Source organism: Magnolia sinica, chromosome 17 (genome assembly GCF_029962835.1).
Source record: "Magnolia sinica isolate HGM2019 chromosome 17, MsV1, whole genome shotgun sequence".
NCBI lineage: Eukaryota > Viridiplantae > Streptophyta > Magnoliopsida > Magnoliales > Magnoliaceae > Magnolia > Magnolia sinica.
The window spans coordinates 37,697,670-37,711,136 of NC_080589.1; the positions used below are offsets into that span (position 1 = coordinate 37,697,670).

At 43.0% G+C, this 13,467-nt stretch overlaps 1 long non-coding RNA gene across 1 annotated transcript in view; it reads right to left on the bottom strand.

The window, feature by feature from the left end:
- Positions 1–974: 974 nt before the first annotated feature.
- The window catches only part of LOC131231874 (uncharacterized), a 96,797-nt gene continuing 84,304 nt past the window's right edge, over positions 975–13,467 (bottom strand). Inside the window, exon 5 of the long non-coding RNA XR_009164546.1 lies at positions 975–984. This is a non-coding gene — a long non-coding RNA (uncharacterized LOC131231874). The remainder of the gene's footprint in view (positions 985–13,467) is intronic.

Sequence of the window (13,467 nt, forward strand, 5' to 3'; positions counted from 1 at the left end):
TGAAAGAATCCTAGAAAGTATAGTCAGTGCAATGGTATTGCGCTCATTGCCTGAAAGGTTCAATTCTAAGGTCACTGTCATTCAGAAACTTCGAGATACGAATAATATAAGGGTTAAAGAGCTTGTTGGTTCTTTACAAACCTACGAGTTAAATTTTAAGGCTCTTAAAGGTAAGTCCATAGCCCTTAAGTCTTCTAAAAATATTTCTCATGATAAAACTAGTAATTCTAATTATGAAAATTCTGAAGATGATATGGTACTATTAGCCAAGAAGTTTTATAAAATTTTTAAAAGAAAAAAAGAGAGTAGATTTTTAAAAACCTTCTGAAAAGAAAAGGACTAGATCTAAAAATTGAAAATGTATTAAAGATAGCCAATGTTTCAACTGCCATGAATACGGGAATCTGGTAAACAAATGTCTAAAAAGGGACAAACCTAAGAAGAAAGATACGTTTGTAGTGAGACCCGTACAGTTCTGAATGCCTCCACGGTCCTCCCAATCGAATTCAGGCAGCCCTCGAATTGCATCCGATGTTTGCGCGTGATCTTAAGCTGAGTCCTATACATCAGAGTCAACTCAACTCAAAACTTGTACCGCTACAACTGTGGTGTCGCCGCAGTTCTAACGCCGCGACTCGTGCACCAATCTGATACCCAGGTCAGGAGATGTGGGCCCGCATTCATCTCAAGGAAAAACATCACGCGTTACGAATTCTGAGAGAATCTCTATAACATGTGTCATCAATCAATCAATCAATCAAGTACACACCATACCACAAGTACAAGCAACCATCCCTTTCCCTTTCCCAAAGTCAACTCTATCTCTCTCCACTCATCCCTTTCTTACAACTCCATCACTCCACCCATCACTCCATCTCTTTTCATCCCATCACTTCCCTCTCTCTCTCTCATTCCCTCTCTTCACTCCCAAGTAACACCCAACCTCTCTCTCCCAAATCCAAGAGTGGCCCACTTTTCCATCCTCTCATCTCCCATCTCAACCATTCATTCATCATCAACCTCCATCAAAATTGAAGGCAAGGAGCATAAGAGTCCAAAGAGCTAAAGCAGGAGGCCGATAGGTGGGTGATCCACCATTGATTTCAATTTTAGGGTCTACTTATTGTTGGACCCACATTCATGTATGCAATGTATAGGGGCCCATAGTGGTGAGGTCCCTCTATCTCACCGTCTCTCTCTCTCTCTCTTTCTCTCTCTCTCTCTTGTATGGATGTGTGTGTGTGTGGCCCACCATGAAGTATGTATTTTATCCATGCCGTCCCAAACAAAGGAAAACAGAAATATCAGCTTGATCCAAGGGTGTGGCCCACCTGACGTGAGGTCATCGTGTTGCGTAGGGCCATCCAAACCATCCATTCATGTGGGGCCTACTATATTGGGTGTGCCTCTTTCATCCAGGCCATCTAGCGTCCCTGGATGCTGGACACTGCCACTTGCACGATTTCACACACATGCATAATATATATATATAATGCTATATATAATATAATATATTATATTAATATAAATGCTGTGGTGGGCCACTACTACGTGTGGACCCACCTTGATTTGTGATCATCCACCCACACCACGTGGACCCATCTGCTTCAATCTAGACTGACCATCCAGCGTCTAGACTGTCTGGATGCTGGACCAGGCATGCTATAATATATAATATATTATAATATATAATATATATATATATTATAATATACTATATGGTGGGCCCCACATGGGGACCCACCTATTCTCAGATATATATAATACTATATATATATATATCATAATATAAATGGCATGGTGGGCCCCACGTGGGGACCCACCTGTTTTGAGTTAAGATGGCCGTTAAGTGGACCCCCTTTTATAAACTGTCCGTCCATCCAATCCAAACCGTCTCCAGGCTTAAGACTAAAAATAAGACAGATCTAGTATCAAGTGGACCACACTACAGAAAATAGTGGAGTTGAACGACTGCCATCGAAACCCCTCTTTGGGATTACAGAAGTTTTGATCCAATATGATATTTGTTTTTCCTCACTGTTCAGGTCTTTGTGACCTTATGAACAGTCTGGATCGGAAATAAATGCTATGGTTGGCCCTCTAAATTTTTAACATGGGAATTATTATCACCACGGTTAAGTGTGGTGTGGTCCAGATGATCCTTGGATATGATTCATTTTTTTGAAATAATGCTCTAAAATGATCTCTAGTAGTAGGTAAATGGTGCGGTTGGTTTGGGCCCATTTGAACAGCCCATGTGATTAGGCCCATTTGAATCGGTCCATTTGATTCGGCCCATTTCATTCGGCCAATTGAATCAGCTCAATTGATTCGGCCCATTTGATTTGGCCCATTGATTCGACCCATTTGATTCGACCCATTTGATTCGGCCCATGTGATCGACCCATTTGAATTGACCCATTTGATTCAGCCCATTTGATCGGCCCATTTGATCAGCCCATTTGATTTGGCCCATTTGATCGGCCCATTTGATTCAGCCCATTTGAATCGGCCCATTTGATTCGAACCATTTGATTCGGCCATTTGATTCGACCAATTTGATTCGACCCATTTGATTCAGCCAATTTGATCGGCCCATTTGAATCAGCCCATTTGATTCGGCCCATTTGATTTGACCCAAGTGATTCGGCCCATTGAATCGGCCCATTTGAATCGGCCCATTTAATTCGGCCCATTTAATCGGCCCATTTGATTCAGCCCATTGATTCGGCTCAATTGATTTGGCCCATTTGATTTGGCCTATTGATTTGGCCCATTTGATTTGACTTATTTGATACGGCCCGATGTTATATATATATTGGCCCATGAGTGAGGTCCAATGTGATGCGTATATGCCCCATAAGCAAGGCCCATGATGATGCATATTAGGCCCTTATATGAGGCCGTGGACCCACTATATTATGCCCGACTTGAGTGAGGCCCATGGTGTTGTATATTAGACCCATTTGTGAGGCCATGAGTCCACTATACGTTAGGCTCTATATGGGCCACTCCTTGGGAGCAGCGTTAGTTAAATGTCCACATTGATGGGCAATGATGGTTAAATGTCCACATTCTCATCATTCCCTTAGGCCTTGTTAGGCCCATTCTCATCATTCTCTAGTGGGTTAACCCAAACGCTTGGGCCCCATTAATTTTAATTGATCCATTATCGGTCGTCCATCTATGGACCCCGCCTTGTGTCGAGGTTGATTATCGAGGCCGATTCTGATTGTCAGGGGCGATTGTCAAGGCCTAATGTAATGTATATAAGGCCCATGGGATGAGGCCCTTTGTGATGTATATGAGGCCCGTTGTGATGTATATGTGGCCCATATGATGTGGCCCACTTGATGTATATGAGGCCCAATGTGACGTATTTGTAGCCATCCATTGAGGCCCACCTTGATGTGATGCATAATGGACCTGTGTGAGAGGCCCATTGCGATGTGTTTGGGGCCCATGGGTTGTGGCCCATTGTGATGTATTCGAGGCCATGAGATGTGGCCTATCTGATGTATATAGGCCCATGTGTTGTAGCCCATGTGATGTGTATTAGGCCCATGTAACGTGGCCCATTATGATGTTTGAGACCCTTGTGTAAGGCCCATTATGATTGTATGAGGCTCATGGTGGTGCATTTGAGGGCCAGGCGATGGAGCCCATTTTGATATATATTAGGCTCATATGAGAGGCCCATCACGATGTGTATTAAGCTCTTGAGTGAGGCCCATTGTGTTGTATATTGAGCCCGAGTGTGAGGCCACGGGCCCACTATATGTTAGGCTCTATGTGGGCCATTCCTTGGGGGCAATGTTGGTTAAATGTCCACATTGTCGAGGCCGATTGTTGATGCCAGTTATTGATACTGATTATGAGTTTGTGACAACATAGCATCATGATACATGCCCATACGCATCATTTATATGTTTGTTATGAGATGTAGTTGACCATTGCATATGTCATTAGGCAGGTTGTTATGAGACTCCATGATAGGTGGAGGTTATCTCACATGAGCACACGGTATGTACAGGATTGATGCATGATTGGACTATATGACTCATGCATCTTGCATTGTGTGATTGTGATTACTGTACGCCCTAGCGACATTAGGGCTGTGACCTCCACAGGCATGTCGTGGATGGCTAGATGGGGACATCAAAAATGTTTGGTTTGAGCATCTGGGCACTTTGGATGTCCGTGGGTGAAAGTCCCTAAACCTCCATGGCCAAGAGATGCCCCAACATCGAGACCAAGTGGATACATGAGCGCCCGAGTATCGAATACTAAGAGGTCGCGTCTCTCACTATGTCGTGATCAGTTGCGAGGGGGTGTGGCTTTACCCGCCCGAGAGTAGGGGCATAACTAGGCTGAGTTTGACCAGCTCGTGAATGGGTCCACTATCAATGTGTCGGGTAGATATTGGCTGACGACTGGCTAGGCAGATAGTGAGGTCTCTTCCACTTGCATAGTAGCGTGTCAGTGGGTGACTATTTGCATGTAAAGTGTACTAGACCCTAGTGATGATCCCAAAGATGTACAGTACTGATTTATGAAGCAGGAGTTGCATACTCAGCATTATATTCATTTATTCATCTATTATCCACTTGGGCTAATGGTGCGTAACTAATCGTTATGTGTACTTTTGTAATGGCCAGGATTTCGATTAAGGCGTGCAACTAACTTGAGATCAGGAGCTTACCACATTGAGTTTATCTATCCAAATTTAGGTATGAGACTAGTTTGGATAGAAGTCCTTTATGATAGGCCCCATAACCTGCGATACCACTTACTATCATCCCAAATTTACACTGCAGCTTGGTCATTTCATTCGCACCATAGACTGGGTTGTTATGTTCTGCATTTATATGACCTAGATGAGGTTGATGGTATTCGTAGTTTTTCCGAATTGCATATTAATTACATACTCGATATCTGATATCTGGTTCATGATGTTTCTGCATTATATAGCCGATTTACATTACTTTCTCAATATATGACATTGGCTTGTTATGTCTTTTCATCGTATATCCTGGATAAGGTTGATGATATATTGATGGACTTGTCAGTATTTCTGCTTACTTCAATATCGTATAATTCATGATCTTACCAGTATTTCCGACGTTGTATGATTATGACATTATATTGAATACTTGACACTTACCTTGTGCACCCACTTACACCACCCTCTAAGCTTTATATAAGCTTATGCACGATAGATGCTTGCAGGTGATGTTAGGTTGCAGCAGCATTGAGCATGGAGCGTGCAGTGGTCTTCTAGAGCTTTAATTTTTTATGTATGTATTTCCCTTTCAGCATTGTATTCAAATATTTATATTAGTGAATATATGATGATGATGTTGTCTTTGTGATTTGGGTAAACTTGTGGTTATGCTTCTTACAAGATAAATATACATGAGAAAATTCTCCTTGTAGGATCCCAGGATCGGAACCTGGTGTAAGGGTACTGGGAGCCGAGAATGGGGTACCACGGAGGCTGTCGACACCGGATTCGGCGATCGGGAATTTTATGAGCCCGATTTCCAAGTTTGGGGCGTGACAGAAGTTGGTATCAGAGCATAACTTGGGAATACCTAAAGATAACATCACATATCTACTGATAGTTATCCTACACTCTATGATTGTCGAGAACCTAAAATGATTAGGTTCCCGAGTTCGAATAACTTAGAGATTTTCTGATATAGCTCCATACCGTTGAGATTGTGAGGCTGCATAGTATTCCATTTACGATCATTTCTGATCCGGGATTCGAAGATTAATGGGTCACCATAGTGTTGATGATGCATCTTGGGAGGGCGAGGATGAGATTAGAGAGCGCTATCTTAATCCTTTGGTAGATTGATTGTGCCTTGACTTATATACTTGATGATGTTTTCTCTTCCCTTGTCTGTTCTGTAAATTTCAAGGATGAAATTTTTATTAGGAGAGGAGACTTATGAGACCCGTATCCTAGCCCGTACTGTTCCGTATGCCTCCGTGGTCCTCCTGGTCGAATTCCGGCAACGCTCGACCTGTACCCGATATTTGCGCACGATCCTAAGCTGAGTCCTGCATCTCAGAGTCGACTCGACTCGAAACTTGTAACCCTGCGACCGCGCTGTCGCCGCGGTTCTAACACTGTGACTCGCGCACCAATCTAATACCCAGCCAGGAGATGTGGGCCTGCGTTCATCTCAAGGAAAAATACCGCGCGTTATAAATTCCGAGAGAATCTCTACAACATGTCCCATCATTCAATCAATCAAGTATACACCATACCACAAGTACAAGCAACCCATCCCTTTCCCTTTCGCAAAGTCAACTCTCTCTCTCTCTCCACCCATCCCTTTCTTACAACTCCATCACTCCACCCATCACCCATCACTCCATCTCTTTTCATCCCATCACTTCCCTCTCTCTCTCATTCCCTCTTTTCACTCCCAAGCAACACCTAACGTCCAAGCTCCTCTCCCAAATCCAAGAGTGGCCCACTTTCCCATCCTCTCATCTCCCATCTCAACCATTCATTCATCATTAACCTCCATCAAAATTAAAGGCAAGGAGCATAGGAGTCCAAGGAACTAAAGAAGGAGGCCGATAGGTGGGTGATCCACCGTTGATTTCATTTTTAGGGCCCACTTGTTGTGGGACCCACATTGATGTATGCAATGTAAAGAGGGGCCCATAGTGGCAGGGTCCCTCTATCTCACCGTCTCTCTCTCTCTCTCTCTTGTATGGATGGTGTGTGTGTGGCCCACCATGAAGTATGTATTTTATCCATGTCATCCACCGAGTGGCCCACATGGCAGTCCGTTTAGACGGGCCCAAATGAAGGAAAATAGAAATATCAGCTTGATCCAAGAGTGTGGCCCACCTGACGTGGGGCCACCGTGTTGCGTAGGGCCATCCAAACCGTCCATTCATGTGGGGCCTACTATATTGGGTGTGCCTCTTTCATCCAGACCGTCCAACGTCCCTAGACGCTGGACGCTGCCACTTGCACAATTTCACACACATGCATAATATATATATATATATATAATGCTATTTATAATATAATATATTATATTAATATAAATGCTGTGGTGGGCCACTGCTACGTGTGGACCCACCTTGATTTGTGATCATCCACCCACACCACGTGGACCCATCTGCTTCAATCCAGACCGACCATCCAGCGTCTAGACTCTCTGGACGCTGGACCAGGCATGTTATAATATATAATATATTAATATATATATATATATATATTATAATCATACAGATATACATCAAATTCTCTCTCTCTCTCTCTCTCTCTCTCTCTCTCTATACATATATATATATAGGGAAAAGGTACTATGCGCTCGACCTCACGATAAGCTCCCGTGAGGTCAAGCTGTGTGGGCCCCACCGTGATGCGTGTCGACCATCAACACCGTGCATTTGATGGGTCCCCTTTAAATTATGGGATATCCCAAAAATCAGCCGTATACGGAACTCAAGTGGGCCATACCATCTAAAATCATGTGAAGACATCGTTAAAAGATATAAAAGCACTTGGTGGGGCCCACCTGAAATTTGCATGCATCTAAAACTTGGTCTGAACCCTTATCAAAGTGGGACACACATAATGGATGGGTTGGATTTGCAAACCACATCTCGGTGGGCCCAAAAAACTGATTATGAATGTTTTAATGGTGCACGGCCCCTCTCCACTTCTGTATGTGGTGTGGCCCACACAAGTCACGGATTGACTTGATTTTTGACACCTAGGCCCATGATGGAATGGTGCATCTGACTGATGGGGTAGATGTTCGAAACGCATCACAGTGGGGCCCACACAGCTCGACCTCGTGGGACGGACTCGTGAGGTCGAGCGCAAAGTACCTTTTCCCATATATATATATATATATATCATAATATAAATGCTATGGTGGGCTCCTCATGGGGACCCACCCGTTTTGAGTTAAGATGGTCGTTAGGTGGACCCCCTTTTTAAAACCGTCCATCCATCCAATCCAGACCGTCCAGTAGTCTGGATGTGGACCCATTCTGCACTGTCCGTCCAATTTCGTGGGGACTACCGTGATGCATGGGCCTTAGCCACACCGTCCAGATGGCTGGATGGTGGTTCCTACCCACTGAGGTATGTGTTACATCTGAACCGTCCATCCATGTGACAGCTCGCCTAAGGCTTAAGACTAAAAATAAGACAGATCTAGTATCAAGTGGACCACACTACAGAAAACAGTGGAGTTGAACGACTGCCATTGAAACGCCTCTTTGGGATTACAGAAGTTTTGAACCAATATGATATTTGTTTTTCCTCACTGTTCAAGTCTTTGTGACCTTATGAACAGTCTGGATGGGAAATAAATGCTATGGTGGGCCCTCTAAATTTTTAACATGAATTATTATCACCACGGTTAAGTGTGGTGTGGTCCAGATGATCCTTGGATATGATTCATTTTTTTGAAAGAATGCTCTAAAATGATCTCTAGTAGTAGGTAAATGGTGTGGTTGGTTTGGGCCCATTTGATTCGGCTCATTTGATCGGCCCATTTGATTCGGCCCATTTGAATCGGCTCATTTGATTCGGCCCATTAAATCGGCTCAATTGATTTGGCCTATTTGATTTGGCCCATTGATTCGACTCATTTGATTGGCCCATTTGAATCGGCCCATTTGATACAGCCCATTTGATCGGCCCATTTGATTCGGCCCATTTGATCGGCCCATTTGATTCAACACATTTGATTTGGCCCATTTGATCAGCCCATTTAAATCGGCCCATTTAATTCAGCCCATTTGATCGGCCCATTTGATTCGGCCCATGTGATTCGACCCATTTGATTTGGCCCATTGATTCGGCCCATTTGATTCGACCCATTTAATACGGCCCAATGTCCCGATGTTATATATATATTGGCCCATGAGTGAGGCTCAATGTGATGCACATATGCCCCATAAGCGAGGCCCATGATGATGTATATTAGACCCTTATATGAGGTCGTGGGCCCACTATATTATGCCCAACTTGAGTGAAGCCCATGGTGTTGTATATTAGGCCCTTTGTGAGGCCATGAGTCCATTATACGTTAGGCTCTATATGGGCCACTCATTGGGAGCAATGTTGGTTAAATGTTCGCATTAATGGGCAGTGATGGTTAAATGTCCACATTATGACCTTCCCTTAGGCCTTGGTAGGCCCATTCTCATCATTCTCTTGTGGGTTAACCTAAACGCTTGGGCCCCATTGATTTTAATTAATCCATCATCGGCTTTCCATCTATGGATCCCACCTTGCGTTGAGGTTGATTATTAAGGCCGATTCTGATTGTCAAGGGCGACTGTCGAGGCCTAATGTAATGTATATAGGGCCCATGGGATGTGGCCCTTTGTGATGTATATGAGGCTCGTTGTGATGTATCTGTGGCCCATATGATACGGGCCACTTGATGTATATGAGGCCCAATGTGATGTATTTGTAGCCATCCATTGAGGCCCACCTTGATGTGATGCATAATGGACTCGTGTGAGAGGCCCATTGCGATGTGTTTGGGGTCCATGGGTTGTGGCCCAATGTGATGTATTTGGGGCCCATGAGACGTGGTCCATCTGATGTATATAGGCCCATGTGATGCGGCCCATGTGATGTGTATTAGGCCCATGTGACGCAGCCTATTATGATGTATGAAACCCTTGTATAAGGCCCATTATGATTGTATGAAGCCCATTGTGGTGCATGTGAGGGCCAAGCGATGAAGCCCATTGTGATATATATTAGGCTCATGTGAGAGGCCCATCTTGATGTGTATTAAGCTCTTAAGTGAGGCCCACTGTGTTGTATATTAAGCCCTTGTGTGAGGCCATAGGCCCACAATATGTTAGGCTTTATGTGGGTCATTCCTTGGGGGCACGTAGGTTAAATGTCCATATTGTCGAGGCCGATTGTTGATGCCGATTATTGATATTGATTATGAGTATGTAACAGCATAGCATCATGATACATGCCCATACGCATCATCTGTATGTTTATTATGAGATGTGGTTGACCATTGCATATGTCATTGGGCAGGTTGTTATGAGACTCCATAATAGGCAAATGTTATCTCACATGAGCGCACGGTATGTGCAGGATTGATGCATGATTGGACTATATGACTCATGCATCTTGCATTGTATGATTGTGATTACTGTATGCCCTAGCGACATCAGTGTTGTGACCTCCACAGGCATGTCGTGAATAGCTAGATGGGACACCAGAAATATTTGGTTCGAGCATCTAGGCACTTTGGATGTTCGTGGGTGAAAGTCCCTAAACCTCCGTGGCCAGGAGACACCCCAACGTCGAGACCGAGTGGATACGTGAGTGCCCGAGTGCCGAATACCAGGAGATAGCGTCTCCCACTGTGTCGTAGTTGGTTGGGAGGGGGTGTGGCCTTACCCGCCCAAGAGTAGGGGGCATAGCTAGGCTGAGTTTGACCAACTCGTGAATGAGTCCACTATCGACGTGTCGGGTAGATATTGGCTGACCACTGGCCAGGCAGATAGTGAGGTCTCTTCCACTTGCATGGTCGCGCATCAGTGGGCGGCGATTTGCATGTAAAGTGTACTAGACCCCGGTGATGATCCCAAAGATGTACAGTACTGATTTGTGGAGCAGGAGTTACATACTCAGCATTGTATTCATTCATTCATCTACTATCCACTCAGGCTGCTGGTGTGCAACTAATTGTTATGTGTACTTTCGCAATGGCTATGATTTCTTTTGGGGCGCGTGACTAACCTGAGATCAGGAGCTTACCACATTGAGTTTATCTATCCAAATTTAGGTATGGGACTGGTTTGGATAGAACTCCTTTATGATAGGCCCCATAGCCTGCGATACCACGTACTATCATCCTAAATTCACACTGCAGCTTGGTCATTTCATTTGCACCACATATTGCATATCGTATTGCATCCTCGACATATGGCATTCTGGGTTGCTAATATGACTTAGATGAGGTTGATGGTATTCGTAGCTTTTCCAAATTGCATATTATATTGCATCCTGGATATCTGATATCTGGTTCATGATGTTTTCGTATTACATAGCCGATTTACATTACTTTCTCAGTATATGACAGTAGCTTGTTATGTCTTTTCATCATATATCCTGGATGAGATTGATGATATATTTATGGACTTGTCAATATTTTTGCTTACTTCGATATCGTATAATTCATGATCTTAACAGTATTTCTGACGTTGTATGATTATGACATTATATTGAATACTTGGCACTTACCATGTTCACACACTTACACCAGCCTCTAAGCTTTCTATAAGCTTATGCACGATAGATGCGTGTAGGTGATGTTAAGTTGCAGCAACGTTGAGCATGGAGCGCACAGCGATCTTCTGAAGCTTTGATTTTCGATATATGTATTTCCCTTTCAGCATTGTATTCAAATGTTTATATTAGTGAATATGTGATAATGATTTTATCTTTGTGATTTGGGTAAACTTGTGGTTATGCTTCTTATGAGATAAATATACATGGGAAAATTCTCCTTGTAGGATCTTAGGATTGGAACCTGGTGTAAGGGCGCTGGGAGCCGAGAATGGGGTACTACGGAGGCTGTCGACACCAGATTCGATGATCGGGAATTTTGTGAGCCCGGTTTCCGAGTTTGGGGCGTGACATTTGCCACATGAGATGAGTCATCTTGCTCTGAAGCTTCTTCTGAGTTACATGATTCTGAACCCGAGTCTACTAGTGAGGTCAAGGCCTTAATGACTCTATCCAGAGTCACTTCCTCAAACAGTTGTAATTCAACTTATGATGAAAATCTGAGAAGCGACCCTGAAAATGATGATGATTTACAAGATGCCTATAATGCCCTATACAGGGAAAGTTGCAAGATAGTTGTAAAACTAAAACTTCAAAAAGAAAAGTTTTTAAAGTTAAAAGAAAATTTTGATAACTTAGTTTTAGAAAAATTGCATTTTTCTGATTGTTTTGAAAAAGCTAAGTGTGATTTAGATTTCAAAACATCCCAAGTTGAAAACCTTAAATCAGAAAATGAAAAACTAAAACTAGAAGTCTCTTCTCTCTTGAGTTAGAAGGGTACTTGGAGGCATGCCCAGGGTAATCCTAAACTAGAAAGACTGCTAACCAGATCAAGAAAATGTGGCCATAGATCTGGTCTGGGCTACGATAAGAATACACCTCCTAAAAGTAAGTCCACTCCACTTAAGTTTGTTAAAGGAGAGTCCTATAACTCAAAAGGGAAAAGTCTGAATCAAAATAGTTTTAAAAATCCTAAACTTTTCAGGTTATGAAACTTAAAAGCAACTATATCAATTATAGAAATCAGAATCATAACCCCTTAGCTGAGAAAATTATAGATCTACTCAAGGAGCTTCTAAAATCTAACTCAAATGGTAGAATATATAACAATTACAAGCATAGAAAAATCAACTATACTCCAAAACCCAAAACAGTAATGATATGGGTCCCTAAGGTTGCTTGTCTGGTTGCCCACACTGCTTTCAAGGCTTTGAGTCAATCAAAGTGGTACCTAGACAGTGGTTGTTCTAGACACATGATAGGTGACAAAGATTTGTTCACCAATCTTAAAGATATGACTGATGGCTCAGTCACATTCGGTGATGGTAGCAACTACAGAATTTTTTTTGACAGAAAAGGTGAGTGTCATCCTAAAGTAAGATGTGCAACAAAAATATAAAAATCCTAGTAGCCCAACTATCACTTGTATAATTGGGAATCACCATATTGAGCATGCATTTCTTAACTTGGGAGTAAGCGTTAATTTGATTCCCTTCTCGGTATATGAACAATTGGGTCTAGGTGAATTAAAACCCACCCGGACCATATTACAACTTGTCAATCGCTTAGTTCGTGTACCGAGAAGGATGATTGAGCAACGGTTGATTGCACCAAAACCTCTACCTAATTCTCAAGATATTCTAAAGGTGCTTAAGCAAGTGAAGGTCAATATTCCTCTACTGGATGCTGTTAAACAAATCCCTTCATATGCCAAATTTATGAAAGATCTATGCACTACCAAAAGATGACAAAACATTCATCACCATTTTCGCTAATTTCGAATAGGCTACACTGTGAACATAGTTGATCCAGACCCTAAGAATTGCGCCCAAGAAATCTCCCTACCCAATTTATTCCAAAAATGCCCTGATTACCAGAACAAGCTCTAGATCGCTCGTTAGTGAGTCACTAGTTCCGAAATTATAGAGTAATGTCCATCTCACTAGGCTTGACGTCCATCACGGGCAGTGGGCCCAAACGATGCCCCGAACCGCGCAACTTGAATCGTAAAGATAGAGCTTGAAAGGTGAGACTCTCTATGACTTAAAACCTGAAACTTAAGTGAGTTGGCCCCGCCACTAAAACGGTGAAGTTGAGACTTTCCAACTATTGAATTGCAATCAAACTCAGGCCATGAGTCAGGGATA